The sequence below is a fragment of the Temnothorax longispinosus genome, chromosome 5 (genome assembly GCF_030848805.1).
Source record: "Temnothorax longispinosus isolate EJ_2023e chromosome 5, Tlon_JGU_v1, whole genome shotgun sequence".
NCBI lineage: Eukaryota > Metazoa > Arthropoda > Insecta > Hymenoptera > Formicidae > Temnothorax > Temnothorax longispinosus.
The window spans coordinates 21885847-21899005 of record NC_092362.1 but is presented as its reverse complement, the minus strand read 5'-3'; the positions used below and the strand labels follow the sequence as shown (position 1 = coordinate 21899005).

At 37.6% G+C, this 13159-nt stretch overlaps 1 protein-coding gene across 3 annotated transcripts in view; it reads right to left on the bottom strand.

Moving 5' to 3' along the window:
* Positions 1-13159, bottom strand: part of Rau (RA domain-containing protein rau) — a 61149-nt gene that overhangs the window by 30673 nt on the left and 17317 nt on the right. The window contains exons 1-2 of one of the 3 annotated variants that reach the window (XM_071778376.1): positions 8672-8822; positions 97-840 (exon numbers count right to left, since the gene is read on the bottom strand). The exons of 1 other annotated variant lie outside the window; for it this stretch is intronic. The gene's annotated coding sequence lies outside the window, so the exon portion shown is untranslated. Of the gene's footprint in view, positions 1-96; positions 841-8671; positions 8823-13159 lie in introns of those variants that run through there. One more of the 3 variants, XM_071778378.1, reaches the window with a different exon arrangement.

Below are 13159 nucleotides of genomic sequence, written 5' to 3'. Positions count from 1 at the left end.
TGCACATTTCTGATTTTTAAAGAGGGGAAAAAATAAAGCAATATGTGGTGAATATCAAATACATATTTTATATTATTTTCTGTGTTCTATACTCACTTTAATTAAATTCGCAGTTGAGCGGCCTGCGCACTCGCGATAGCCCGCGCGTTAATACGCGCCAAACATTCAAAATTGACGAATGTGCGGCATCGAAATCATCCAAGTTCACCGTCTTAAACCAAAAGGCAATTTACACGCGACGGTCACAACACAACGAACGGATTCACTACCAGTCACAATCGCGTTGCGTCGACAGAATGCACGAGCAGGGACTTCCGGCACGCATTTCGGTATATAATTTCGCGTAAACGAATCGCTTCGCACATTTCACACGAAGCGTTCTTGAGATTATTTAAAGAGACGTCACGTAATGAACATCAAGATGTAACAAGAGTCCGTTTTCCTCGAAGAGAATTTAACAAAGTCCGAGGTAAAACTTGAGATATCAATTCGAAACGCACGGCGATGGTTGCACCACGGTGCGCGCTCCGCGAGCGTTCTGTCGCGACTGGCGAACGAGCGAGTAAACCGACATAGTAAGCCGCGCGCCAGCGAACGGACGAGGCAGAGGAAAGAGAACGACCTTCTTGTGTAGTATACGCGGCTACACGTTCACGTATCCGTGTAGATGCGTGCCGTCGTGTGCGTCCGCTGGGGAACTGCGGGGGCGATGACGGTACCCGCGCTTGCAAGAAGAAGGGCGTATATCCACGGAACCAGCCGTTCGCTCGAAGAGACAGGCCCTACTCTCGCTTCAGGACTCTTCCTTGTGTCGTGGCGATGAGAACATGAAATGCTCACCTAGGATACGAAGGAAGAGATGAATGAGGCTGTAAATTGAGTACTCCGCGCGGAGAATACAAAAAATATAATTTATAAATATTATCTATTTATTATTGATGCGTTTATATATTCACTTTAAAATATAAAAAATTATAAAGTGTGATTAAATCACTGATGAATACTAATTTTCTTCAAAATTCAAAATTATATTTATCTCAAATTACATTTTATAAATTAGAAGCTAGATTACGATTAGATATTTTTGTATAATAACTTCTCTTTTACGTTTTGTGATATTTTTGTATTTTTATATCTGCTATTTATACATAAAAATTGTTATCAGTGGCAGCTATCACACGAATTCGTAGAGATGACTATTCGAAAAAGCAATTTTAGATTGTTTTATTGCGTAAATAAATTAAGATGTGGCGCACAACAAGTTCCGCGTTGCATTGTTGAAAGGGAAGTGAACTACACATATATGCGGCAGCTGAGTTTCGCACCGTGGGGAAAGAGGTCGTCGATAGGTTCCTAGGTCGTTACAGATAAGCACGTCCGGCAATTTTATCTTCTATTAGTTGTTCCGCGTATAAGATTCTCCGCGGATTTGATTCTGAGGTAAGAGATGTGTGCAAGAAGCCATTATGCAATGGCGGTAGCGCGTGCTCGTTAAGGTAATCACCATCATAGGACCAGAGGGTGTCGCGACAGCGACTTATCGTCCAAAGTAAAAAATTCCTGTGAATTTTCCTTTCTTTTGTCTACTTTCAGCCATCCTGTCGCGCAATTGTAATCGTAAAGAGAGATTTGTGAAAGCGAATAGAATCTAACGCGAAACTTATTGTTAATACAATTCGCCATTATAATATTTATTTTTACGAACAAAATACTTTCCAACATATTTCATTGATTAATCATTTTTTCAAGCTGATAGCGTAAAATATAATCGAAATTTTGTGACAAGGTCGATTAGCTGACGAGAGTTCAGACCATTCATGGAGTTAAAAGGTTGCTTATTTGACTCTTGCTCGACCAACAAATCTTCGTTCCGGTCTCCTCACGGCGATATTTTACATACATGCCTGTACCTGTCACATTCGAAAGAAGAGGAAAAAAAAAGTAAAACGCCAGAGTCGCATCCTACGTGATCGTCCGACGACCGACTGCATGGGCGTAGAGCTCATGTCGAAGAAAGAAGGGCTTACGTCTCTGCGAGAGAAAAGTGAGAGACGTATACGTGGGAGTCGGCTCGATTCGCTGAATAGCGTATACAAATACGCTTCTCCTTTTGATTTAATAAACTAGTTACACGCGCCCGCGCCAGGAAAAACAATGACTCGTGGCTGAGATATTCATCGATTCGGAGGAAATGCGCGTTACGTATTTATAGCGATCTAGCCGCCATTCTACTCCGCGATCTAAATTGGAGTGTATATTTGAATTTGCGTCAGCGTAAATGTGTGTGTAATCGCGCATATTATCGTGACGGAAGAAGAAATAAATCCTCGTCTTCCGGTGCGCGTTACGTCCCACGATTTTTCCAACCAATATTGCAACCGCGTTAGATTTCCCGACGATGATTTCTTAAGACGATCTTTAATAAAGCCGTTTGAATGAAGCACTTGCCGAGCAGTCCGCAGGCAGGTATTCGGAAAGGTGTAGGCTTCGAAAGGAAAGGAGCGCGCGATTAGGGCACCTGGGTGGCATTTATCGATGCAGCCGATACAACGTGGGGTGGTCGACACGTGTAATTCGAGGCCAATCTTGCACGTGTAGGCGTGTCGAAAATAAGGGATGTCTTTGAAATACTTCGGCGCACTATAATCTCTGGGTTGGAATCGAGCAGATTGTAAAAGACTTGGTGAAAATTAATTTTCTCCAATTGTCTTTTAACTATAATTACGGATTTAACAGTTATAAATTATATCGAAGAAAGAACGGATCTAATTGAAGCCCGTGGATACAGCTTTAATATTTCCTTTCGCACATCAGTCAACTATTCGTAAATGACTACTTTTCCCAGGAACGTATATCGATGCTCAGTTTCTCGAATTCTGTCCGTTGAGGTCAGTTCGCCGGGGTCGAGAAACTCATGGTTGCCGGTCATGGAAAAACGTCACTAGTCTAACAGCGGCATGTCTGTAAGAACTACGAGTGACTTTGGTCTTGAGTCTCGGCGCGAGATCGCGACGCGAGAGTTCTACGGCAGCAGCAGCAGCAGCAGCCACGCGTATTATCGTGATTCGGTTGTGCAACACGCGTGCCTTTTGTCGCGCGGGTACAAGGAGCTTCTCTGTGAAAGATCCTTCCCCCAGCGAACTCTGGCCTCGCTCACGACGATCTCGGGAAGAAAATTCAATTAGCTGCGCCAGGCTAGATTGCCGCGCCGGTGCAGCTGCAATCGGCAGATAAGCCGCGCTAGTGCACGCGCGTGCGGCGGCGACTACCGACAATGCGAAACGTGTGTGCACGTATTCGTGCGTTGAGTCTCATAAAGCGGCACTGGCTTATCGCTGACACGCAAAAGGTACGAGCGTCGACCTGTCGCATCAGGTCGCTGTCGTGACGAATATTTTTGTACCATGTCCTCTGCGAGCGTTTTTTTTTAATTATTATAATAGAAGATATATATAAGAGATTCTGTATGCGCAGGATAACGGAATTATCAATTCAGGAATTATCAATCATTCGTAATATAAAAATGTAGAGTAATAGATATGGTATAAAAATATTTGAGACAGTAAAATGTCTTGAGGTAAGTATAAAGGCATTTGAATATTATTCAATATCTAAATAGTTTTGAAACGTTGGTCAACCATTCTTTTTTTTAGCATTTAATTCTTTTTGGATTTAATTCCAACGTTTAATAATTCCTTCAGGTAAATTGGATAGTTGAGTGATTATCGCGTTTCACACTGAAACAGGATGGATTGTTATGTGAAAATGCAACCACCGTGACGATGTTTCGGTGGGACATTGCAATCACATTTTTCATCATTTTCTACTTAAATGACGTAACGATGTTACATGGATTACATATCATTATCGCCAAGTGCATAGCAGTTTATCAGTTTAGTCTATGGAACCTGTTTAGATAGTCGCCGATATAATACTATACAATTTCACTGCGTTACATCACTTATTCATCAAGATGATCAAACGTATAAAATTGCATTAAAACACTTATAGCATTCATAATTATAATTCTTATAGCAGAGTTTTCATGATTTAGTTTGCCTGACTTCATCGTAACATATAAATATTTAACGAATTTTAATTTATGGAATTAACTGACCGACGATAAAGACATCAATATCGTTCGCTCGTATGCAAATTCCACGAAGTCGATTGACCACTCGAGAACCGCTCGGAACCGACGACGGGGGGAGGGAGAATGCGAGAGGAGAAATCGGAACCATGGTGGTCAGTTACTTTAGCCGTGTACACGACGAGCATGACGGACCGTAGTATGCGTACTATGGGACTTTGGTAGAGCAGCGGTCCAGCCCGGTGGATCCCATGGTGTAGCATTACTTTCCCACAGGCGAGGCTCTTCCCTCGTGTTGTGTGTATACGTGTGCGATTCTTACCAGACATGCATCCATCGTGCACCTGCACACCGCCGATTTGCGCGTATGCGTGCACGAGGCGAGAGGGACAACGAGAAGGGATATGTATCTCACCTTGCAAGGCGAACCTGTTATTCGCCAGTTTGCCGAAACCAAAGAGGAAACAGAGAAGATGGACGTAACCGTGTGTTATCGCTTGAAAAATAATTGTCACCTTCTGGAACCAATTTTGATGATATAGGAAGCTGGGAGACACTCCCGGAGGGTGTCTCACGGAGGAAAATGAATAATCCGGAAGAGGATAGTATGAAATTATTGTAACTGTAAATTTTGATGGGATGCAGCAACAATGGAATTGATCGGCAAATGTGTATCATGTTTGTTACATCGACAAGCTATATTATGTTTTGTAAAAAAATTGTAAAAAATATTAACTTTGCAGAAGCATAAAATTTTAATAAAATAATATAAATTTAAATGGCATAATTATGATTAAATATGCTAAAAGTGCCAGTAATATTAGAAAATTTGGATTTTAAAATAAATATATTTGCGGATATTTAAATTTTCTTTTTCTCGAAATACTAACATAAACAACCTAGAGGAAATAGTGGTTGAAGTAGTCGATGAGGGGAGAAAAAATATTCGTTAGGGGTTTCCCTCTAATAGGGCATGGAATTGTCCCGGAAATGAGCTTCGTCACGCAGAGCGGAAGCTGGACCTTGCCGCATCGTGAAATTGCTATTAAAGTACATCGATCGCGGTCAGAATGTTCTCGATTTTTAAAGGAAAGAAAAATAGCTAGACTTTTACAAATAGTGCATCTGGATATTGTTCTTTTCTTCTGTATTTCTTATATCCTTTTAAAATACTTGTAATTTTTAATAATTAGCATTATTAATAAAATATATAAAACAGATATATATTTAAACAATAATTATAAAATTTTGTTAATTAATAAAAGTATTTTTTATTTGCAAAATAATAAAAACATATTTTGCATAATAATCTCGATAAAGATAAAGGTTGTATTTTGTGCTGGTACAATATGCTACGCAAATGTCATTACGTTAGAGTTAGGCAAAGAAAGAGTTATGAAGTAGACAAAAAAGAGTTCAAAGTCGTCCTCTTGTCGTCGGGAGCGAGAAGAAAAATAAATATAAAAACTACTCTTGTAAAGTTTCCTCACGTTGCGTATGCGATAACGCGAAAGCTGGCAAACATCAGAAGTGTTAAGGGATCCGAGAATCAAATTTGTACGACAGCCTCATATATGAAACTCCATGCATACACCCTGTGAATATATATTTATCTAGTGCCTTTGGTGGAACACAGGGCCCTTTTTGTATGAAACATTTTTATCCTGCACATATCTCACTATCTCTTTATCAAATCGAAATCAGCATGTCAGGCATAATATCACATTTTCGAGATAACATTAAAGATGATACGTTATATATCTGTTTAATAATTTGTTTATATAAAAATTAAAAATATTTTTGTAAATGCAATAATAGAATATTGACTTTGATTTAAAATCTCTCTGCTTACTAATTTTTTTTACAAAAAAAAGGACTAAATAAATTTGTATAACGTGAGCTAGGTGTATATTATTAACTAATTATTATTTTTGTATTACATCTTAAACGATTTAAGGTGGGAAAACTTCGCATCTGATGAAAATTGCCCGTCATCCCATAAGGTTCTGTATTAATCATATATAGAGTTTCGACAGCTCTAGATAGATCCTTTTTTAGAAAAAAATATAAAGCACAAAAAATAGTCCGTAAAAAAATAATGATCATCTTCAACATTCTTTCGGTAATAATTCACGTCAAGTTACTGTTATTTTTGAATTCTGTGTTGAATACCTAATTAAAATAATCGCAAAAATCATTTACTTTACAACGTTTAATACATGTTTTACAAATTAAAACGTGTACACGCATAAAAAGAAAATAGTTGAATAGTGAACAATTAATGTTATCTACATAAACTGTAAAAACTAATAACGGAGGAGTCTAATTTTATGCATAAATTGTTAAAATTAAAGTCAAATTTATAATAATATCATGTTTTACTTCTCTCTCTCTTTCTCTCTCTCTCTCTCTCGCTCTCTTTCTCTCTCTTTCTCTTGGTTATACAATTGATTAATTATTTCCTATCTAGCAGTGCACTGGCAACGAATCTGTGATTTGGGAGTGGTTGCGCACATGTAGGTCAGCTTCTATAATCTCCAAGATGATTGACTTATATTACACGCTTCGTGAACTTTCGGATTTCTTAAGACGATTGACTGAGGGCAACGAAGGGCAACGAACGAGCACAAGAGTTCACCCTTAAAAAACCGGAAAAATTATATCTCGAAAAGAATGCCGGCACGTTAATTGAACTTTAAAGATTACTTCGTATTTCCGTAACAAAAGTTTTTAATAGTTTTCTTGATTAATTTTAATATCCTTGTTACGCTAATTTTTTACGGTCTATTTCTTCTTATTGCAAGTTATTTAATTACGAATAAGATATGTTACGATGCATTTCCAAATCTACATAAATTACAAAAATGTGTGAAGTGATAAGGCAGGCTATCGAGTACGGAACATATATCGTGTAATGAGGTATGCTGTTATGACTGGGGACAGTACGCGCGAACTCATATTATAAACAGTCCAGACAGTCCACTAACAATAAGAAATACTTTCAAACGATAAATGCCACAGAATGCAAACATACGTCTTCACATAGAAGTCTATCATAATTAAAAGTCATATCATTGGTTCATGGTGTTGTTTATCAATTTTGACGTTCACATGTTTTATCATATAATAATTAATAAGTCAAAACTCTACACGATATTGTAATATAAAAATATAATAAATAAAAAATTTGTAAAATTAAATAAATACTATTTTCTTGATAAATAAATCAACAAAATAAATTCCTATTTTATTTATATTATTATTAATACAGTCGATAATTTTACTTTTAGAATTAGTATAATTTTAAAAGCATATATAAAAACTAATAGTATAATTATTTTTATAATTAGATATCCCATTAGAAGCTCGCGGAATTTTGGTGCTTATTAAGAAAATGACGTTAAATTAAATAGCCCCAACCTGCTGTCATGGAGATGAAGAATAAGGGTGCCTACACGTGCGTGCAGCAAACACCGCACCCTCAAAAGCCGCGCCCTTATTCAGGCGCGGTCGGACATTGCACTTTCCACCCTTACAGACGACGCGTGCAAACATGGGCCATTAGTTTATGTTTTCACGTGATGAAGCACTTCGATATGATTATATGGAACGGCTGCGATGAAAGACGAAGCGACGGATAGATAGTCATGTTCGTGGAAAAAGTTGGAGCTTCGTGATACAGGAGAAGTAATAGCGGAATCGCGGTACGGTATTATGAAAAACATGCAAAGTCATATACGTGCGGTATCGTACTTCTATGGCATAATCGACCATAAAGCTAATTACATATCGCACTTATATTCTTTTCCTTTTTTTACGCACGTTACGAAGAATGAGATAGGAATTCAGTTAGATTTAAAACTCGTGCGCATGCTCTTATTACATCAGATGTCTCGACTGCTAAGATCGTCATGCTTTTCAATAGCTCAATCGCTAAATCTTCTCTAAAGAAATTTTTTATCTCTATAAATCCGATATATTATTTAATCTTATCTATTCGCCATTAGTGTAAAGTTATTAATTTAATTTATCCACATACGTAATACAGTAACTATACTTTAAAAAAATTACTATCATCCAGAGATGTGTAATTTCTAATCTTTTTTCTTCGAAGAACAGGAGAATCGATCTAGAATAGAAATATAATTAGCGAAAGCATCTCATCTTTAATTAATTGTGCTGCGGAGTTACTTTCTATCTTCATTAAGATCGAATCCTCCTTGTCAAACATATTCATCTGTTTCCGGAAACGACTCAGTGCTTCCGGGATAGCGATTTCGTGGCGAACAATGACGGCCTGATCTGTTTCACGTGGTCTTGCCGTGCATTTCCGGCACGACGTCGCTTAATTCGCTTCCACTTCCGGCGGAACCACACCTATCAAACCGTGACGAAACGAATGGAATTTCACTATTTTCTCAGACGACTGCGATCTAGTTTCATGACATGCAATTACAGACTCGTTACGTTCTTAAATGTTATTTAAGTAATTAAAGTAACTATTATAATAGAGAGAGAGAGAATACATTTTTCACCAATAATACTTAATTCAAGCGTGCAAAGTTAACTGTTTTTTTTTACCTTTCACTATAAATAATTCTCACTTGCAGCCAGTGCATAAAAACGTAAATCTCAGAACCGCGTCGAAGTTGCCGCAACTTCCTACTAGCGTTTCATGCCGTACTGAGAACCGCGCCAGCGATCGTCGGCCTGAGTTGCGTCTACGCATGGCACTTGCGTTACTGGATTGTATTCGCGTACCCACGCACGATTGTAGAAGCCCGCGTCAAACGACACGGCTGCAGCGGGATACGAAATGTTGTGCAACGCGCGAGGCGAGGCGAGGCGAGGCTCGCGTGTAAACCGACGAACGGGAGCATGATTTCCGCCGAACGAGGAGAGACGATTTTAGCAATTGGTATATAGCATTACTCACTAAGCCGACCAAAAAATGAATATAACGCGCTGCAGCGTTTTCGCCGATAACGGTACGATACGATGGAAAAAGGTACGCCAAGCGGCATGAGAGAACGGATTAACGCGCGCTACCGTGATACGTTTCTTACGTGAACACATCTTGGAAATTTGCATTAACATCCGCGAGCAACTTGCCAGCGATATATCGTTTAGTCGGTGAGTTTTGCGACCCAGCCAGTTTTACGAGCAAGGTAATCATTTTCAAGAAACTTTTTCGCTTTTCTCACTTTCCACCTATTCGAATCATACGTAAATCTCTCATGTAATCGTTTTCATCGTTCTACGTAAGAAAATTCCCCATAGCAATTATTATATTTTCCAAATAAAGTAGACCAATGTGGTCTTGAAACACGTTGCATAATATTGAATAATAAATGCAATAATAATTGCGGCAATAAATAATACTGAGACGATGCTGACAGCCATTTGTTGCGATGCATCGTTCATTGTTAATGATCCGCTCTTAACACAGGATGTGTCTAATGACGGGAGAAGCGCGTCGGAACAATGCATTTTTCGTCGTCGACCCGGAATCCATGATCCCAAGCTAATTTAATCTAATATTGACGGTGTGGGAAAATCCTCGCCGCGATAATTGCGAAGAGAAAGTCGCAGGAATGAAGGACCGGTATGCTAATTAAAACGACTTAACGCTCCGCATTTATCGTTTCTTTCATTTTGGGAAAATAGTAAGAACTATAAGAGTTTTCACGTTGTAAGCATCAAAAAGAGTACTCACAGTTGCGATTTATTGCTGAGCAATTAGGCGACTCATGAAAACTAATGAAAAGCAAATATCGACAATCCGCTGCAAAGCTGGATTTACGAGCGCATTTATATGACGACATTCGGAGTTGCGTGTCAAGTTGCAGCCGTTCATTTTGTCACGTTCAGGGACAATTTACTGTTGGTTGTAAACGTTCTAATCGTGTCTCCATGGACAATAGGCACGCACTGGTAGGCGATAAATCACAGAGCAATCGCTAATCTCTTGTCTTAATTACTGCCTCAAGATCCCTTTGAACCATTGTTTTGCGAATGATTAAAGTCTATACGAGCCAAATATGTGAATAAAGAACATAGATTAATTCGATGACATATTAAATGACGATAAAATTACAAAACATTATCATTTTTCAAAACAATGCACGTTTCTATCATGTCAACTCTAATTGAACTATAATTTTCAACTATGTATTTTCAATATTAAGTACATACATATATATGGCGGCATAAATAAGCAATGCATTATATAAATGGAATATTACATTAATTGTTGGGATTTACCACGTGCGTCATCGGTTTATTCCGCGTTAATATAATTTATTCGTAAATTATGAATAATGTTTTCAACTTGAGTGACGTATTTTGCGGTTTTTAGAGATTTAGAACGAGCTGAGATTTCATTTTCTCACAGTATTACGTAAATTTCCTGCGACGATTGCTTTCATACATATACATCTACATAGCAATAAAAAAGATTGCATCACTATAAATGTCGATTATAAAATAGTAATTTAAGGACTAATCTCTGAGTGTAACTTGAAGTTGCAAGTTAACAGTGTTGCACGTTATTAGCAAACATATGAAATAAAATGAGCATTTAATACGGAAATAAGTTCATTGTACTACGTCCCTGAAAAACGCCGATCACAGCAAGATTGATGTATACTGTTTATTTTTCGAGATTAGTTTATTTTAGTTATATTTTGATGTTATTTTGATTTTTGAAGATATTCGGGTGGATACTCGGCCTTGTAAAGGGTTGGGTACGTCCCTGAAAAACGCCGATGAGCCTATGGCAGACACATGTATAGGGTTGGGTACGTCCCTACAAAACGCCCTTTTGGACCCCTTGGGGTAATAAAGTAACTATATACGTACATACAAGTTCATTGTACTATCAGCTAATTTTTCTGCTATTGTTCCATATTACTTAATAATCGCGATAAATATAAGAAAATATTATAATCAGAAAATCTCGCATAACAAGCAACAGATTAGCTAATATACATCAGTAAAAAAATATTAAATCTTTCAACATTGTATGTATCGTACAGCGGAAGAACTCTGCTGAAAATGTTGTCAGCTGACTCTCCGGAAAACTTTAATCAACAGTAATTGACACTCCTTGCAACTGAACTCTTCCGTGCAGCAAGTTTAAAAACCACAGGAAATTCTTGTTCTCTCTCGTTCGATGAATCCAACATTTCTCAGGTTAGCCTCAATCAAACCGATCGCGTGTAAAGTTACTTGAATGATTCGTTCGATTCCGTAAGACAATTGTTTCGTTCGATATCACAAAGTCTTTTCTTCCGATGAGACAGAAATAAAGAAATCCGACAAATAAAATCTTTTCATAAACATTATATTATTTTTAAAAATTCTATCGTTAAAATATATATTATATATATTGTTTTATAATGTATAAATATATTATGTAAAAGATTTTTTATAATGTATAAATATATTATATAAAGAACATTTTTATATAAATATTTAATTAAATCATCAGTTTTGTTTTAGTATGTAAACGACCAAAGCTATATAACGCTTAACTTTTTTGCTGCTACATTATGCGTCTTTAATAATATTACTTAAAAATATTTTTGCAACATTTTTCAGAATTAGATGTCATGAAACTGCTAAATTAACGTCACAATCTGGCTATTTCTTAATGCTTCTCAGAACTATACTTCGTGTTACTTTCTAATTTAGCACTTTCGTCGATCTTTGATATATTTACAGCACAATATCATTTTCGTGGAAAAAGCTGATCAACAATTAATTAATGCCTGCATGGAAATATTGAGAACATATTCTTGATTCTAAAAATATCATCCACATATTTTTAACTCGCTACGTCATCTGGGAACGAAACAGTAAGTAATCGCTGATTTCACACGAAGAAATGCGCAGTTGTGTGACATAACTAATGAAAAGCGTAATAAGCGGTTGATATCGAGCATGTACCGAGCCTCAATATTCCCCGACCGTATTAAAGCGGTTCTAAAACAGCATTCTTTTTCGCATTCTTCGAGAGAACATATTAATTGCTGCGATTTAATTTCAGGATATCGCGAAATTACGATCAAGTTTTCACCGCGGCACGATTACGCAGTTCCGGTGAAGGCGTTCGCCCGGCATTCTGAATTGCACCTGCGTTTCGTATGAGTTTAATATTTCCGGTGGGCAAGGCGCGCACAAGGGTCTTTCCGCGCGCGCTTTCGTTTGTACGCGATTTATGATTTATGTCCCGACGAAACGACCGGAGGAAATTGAACGTTCCTACTGCAGCCTGACTGACAGTGATATATAAATGATAAGAGAAAGCAGAGCTCTGCGAAACAGTGTTTGATTCTTTCTGATGCACGTGTGCACATAGATATAAGAAGCGCGCACTATTAAGATAGTTCTTACTCTCTACGTCTTGTTAAAGAGTTCTCAGACACAATTTTTTTAACTTCTTAATTTATTAATCACAATAATTGTCACTTTTACATCTGCGTCTAATAAGTCATAGTTTCCACTTTAACATCTCATGACGCTTTGTGCGTTTAAATTTCCTTCTTTATGTCTCACACAAATGTAAACATTGCATCCTGAAACCCGAATCTGTCGACGACAGATACCAGACTTTCCAGAGTGTTGCGACACTCATACCGTGAAGCTGGTGGCGCGTGACCGATCTCGTGTGACCTCGACGAACCGAGACTGGTCTCATCGATTCTCGATCTACGACATTCTTCCAATCTTATATACGTATACAAATCGCGTGACGCGTTTCCAGAATTTTCTTGTTGTAACTCCATTAACGACGGTTAAGTAATACTCGTCGCCATTCATTGACTTGACGTCGCTCATTGACATATTCTGACTTTTAACTTAGCAGACTGAGCTTTCAATGCGGTAGTCAAAAGGAAGTAAAATCAAAATTAGCAAGTAATATAATTATCGTATATCACTGCAAGTAGTTCAGTAGTTTCCGGTATTCAAAGAACGGTATCATAAAGAATTCCTTAATATGTAGCTAATTTTAACGGCCTCGTAGAATATCTTTAGCACATAAACGAAAGAATTCGCTGATAAAAT